Below are 3130 nucleotides of genomic sequence, written 5' to 3'. Positions count from 1 at the left end.
GACTTTTCTCTAATTCCTTCTTAGCATCTGGATCAGTAGGGGGACTATTAGGGACTGTATACCCATTCACAACTGACATCCATACATCAAAACCTAGAGAGGACAAATAGGTTTCCATTCTTCTACTCCAAAAAGCATAGTTGACACCATCAAACATAGGGGCTTTTGAGGAGGTTGATTCATTTCTTACCATTGTGAACGCTTAACAAAATCTACCCAAGCTAGAGAACACTTTGACAAAAAGGGTACCTAGGCTCTGAACCAATTGTTGGACACAATGGATCACTGAGAGGGGGGTGAATAAGTGATTTAAACAATTTTCACTTAATTAGAGCTATACCGGTTAGATATGAAACAAACAAAATGCAAACCGACTACCAAAACAATGCAGACAAGGTGTGTAGGAGAAATAACTAAAAGGTTAATACTTCACACACATGAATATGCAACACATAGCACCAGATGTACAAGGAAAACCCAAAGTGGGAAAAACCTCAATGAGAAAAGATGTTGGAGATCTTCTGCTTCAATCCAACCTCACAATGAAAGGATCTGAATACAAATTTCAGGGAACCAACCCAAGGAGCACCAACCCCTGATTTATGAGCACCAACTTAAAGGAGCACCAACCCCTACACAATTTATAGGCTACAACCTAAAGGAGCTACAACCCCTGCACTAAGCACCTACTTAGTGAAAACAATATCAAAACTCAGTTATACAAATGAGATCCTTGCTGCAAATGAAGTTTTTCAACCCTTCAAAGTTTTACACTACCGATTTCTAACTTGCCGGTTTGTATCAGATCAATACACACTGCAACTTTTCCTTCCTGCTGGTTCTAACTCTGCTTAATCTTTTCTCCCTTTGTTTTGCTGAAGTCAAATCACACTTGATTACCCTTTATCTGATGTTGCTTCCTTCAGGCTTTTACCTTTGCATCCTATGCTCACTCTGTCGGTTTCTTCTTTACACCGGTTTGCCCTGCTTCTCCTTACCGATACAGTCTTCACTCATAAACACTTCAAGTGTTTATCTCTTTGTCTGTCAGACAACAATTTCACACTATCCTTCTCTCTTTAGCAACACCGATCGTAGTCTCAAGTCATCATATTTAATCTTGAGCTTTCCCGCCAAGAATCAATTCAAACCAAGGGCAGTTAGGGTTTCCTTCTCCCGACCAAATCTTCATCAGATCCGATCCAATTTGCCTTGCATCAATCAAGTGCATTGGAGGAATGCATCTGTATGCGTTTTCCATCATCCAATGCATATTTGCTGAAGATAGCAATCCCGACCATGATTTTCGGCCTTGAAATCTATCGACTCATTAATGACCCAATTGTTTCCTTCTCAAGGTCCTCTTGCAATCTGATTTCTTTGCTTCAATCTAGGCGCCAACAACTCCCTGATCATTCTCTATCATTCATTCTTCCTCGAGCTGCATCAATCTGTTATTGACCCGTGATTTGTGGTTGTTTCATTAATATCGACTATTTGTTCCAACAACCATGTCAATGGAAACTTCATTGACCTCTACATGCTTGCCACCTCAGCTCCCCATGACATACATTGACATACATTCATCTCACCGACACAAGGTCGATTTAAACTTGAACATCCAACAAACTCATACTAGCACAAGCCCTTACTGGTGAGACCTTCTCCTTCTGCTAACCAGTAGTGCACACTATACCGGTAGCACATCTTCACTTTTGGTGGTTTGTGATCTCTTTGTCACTCCGCCTCTTTATCACAAACATTATCACAAGCAAGACAACCAACCTTACTACCGGTTTATGCCTCATTGGTTAATACTCAAGCATGCCAACTCACTTTTGCATCTCGCCTCATACCGGTGGTATCATTGGTTAACACATAACTTTATATCTCCTCTTATCGGTGATGTTACTAACAATCTCAATACCTACTTGTCTTCCACCATACCGGTTGACAAGCTTTCATGTTAATCTTCCTTATGCCGGTTCACTCTTCTTCATACCGGTGACATATCTCTACCGGTAGCTTGCAATACCAGTTGACATCAATGACAACTCGATGCCAACATATAGGTTTTCCAAGACACGAAGGAGTCAATAATCTAGGGATGTTGGAGAAGATTTAGGCTTCCTAGGACAAGTGGACATGAGTCACTTTGACCAGGTTGACGTGGACAAAACCACCCTCTAAGATGCAGGGATGTGAGAGAGAATATAGGAGATAGGAGGACACATAAGTCTCCTCATCCTATTGACTAGGGATGTTGTTGAGGATAATTTAAGGAATTAATTATTAAAAATATTTAATTTGTTTAGTCACATGGTGATGAAGTGGCATGATGATGTGGAAGACGAGATGGAGTAAATGAGGTGAATTTAAAACTGAAGACTTAGGTTGGATAAATAATCAAATAATTTAGGATTATTTAATTAAGACTGACTTTAGAATAATTATGATGAATTTTAATTAAATAATAAATACTTAATTAATAAATTGATTTAGAGGAATAAGACTAGTGAATCAAATAAATAAATTATTCAATTTATTTATTGATATAAGAATAAAGCCATTAAATAAACAATTAATATTTATTTAATTATCTCTAGTCATTTTTAGGTGTATACAAAAGTTATTATTTACCCATTGAAGCCTTTGTTGCACAAACAATATCATGATCGAAATTAGGAAATTTGATTTTAGTGTATTTGAGTATTGTTAGATGAATTTACAAAAAAATCAAATTTACTATAATAAAATAATTTTATTTTATTATTTTTAAATATTTGTTTTTCATCAATTCTTTTCACACAAATATCTATAATGTCACAAAATATTTTAAAGCTAGCCATCCCATGAATTTTATAGTGTACTTCAGCTTTAAAGTTTAAACTCCTAAATTTAAGGATGGAGGCCATGAACTTTGTACATGCCTAAAAAATAGAGGCTACTATTTTTTATAAGAAGATTCCAAATAATCCTAAGATGTTAACCTTAATGTTATACACATCTGTAATTTTTGACTTACCTTTTTAAAATCAGATTAACTATAATCAATAATCCTTAAAAAATAAATTTATTCATGAAACCACTTCTTCTTTAAAAATAGAACTTATGCCCATAAAATTAAGTC

The sequence above is a fragment of the Cryptomeria japonica genome, chromosome 3 (assembly GCF_030272615.1).
Source record: "Cryptomeria japonica chromosome 3, Sugi_1.0, whole genome shotgun sequence".
Lineage (NCBI taxonomy): Eukaryota > Viridiplantae > Streptophyta > Pinopsida > Cupressales > Cupressaceae > Cryptomeria > Cryptomeria japonica.
Note: the sequence above shows the minus strand (reverse complement) of the source record.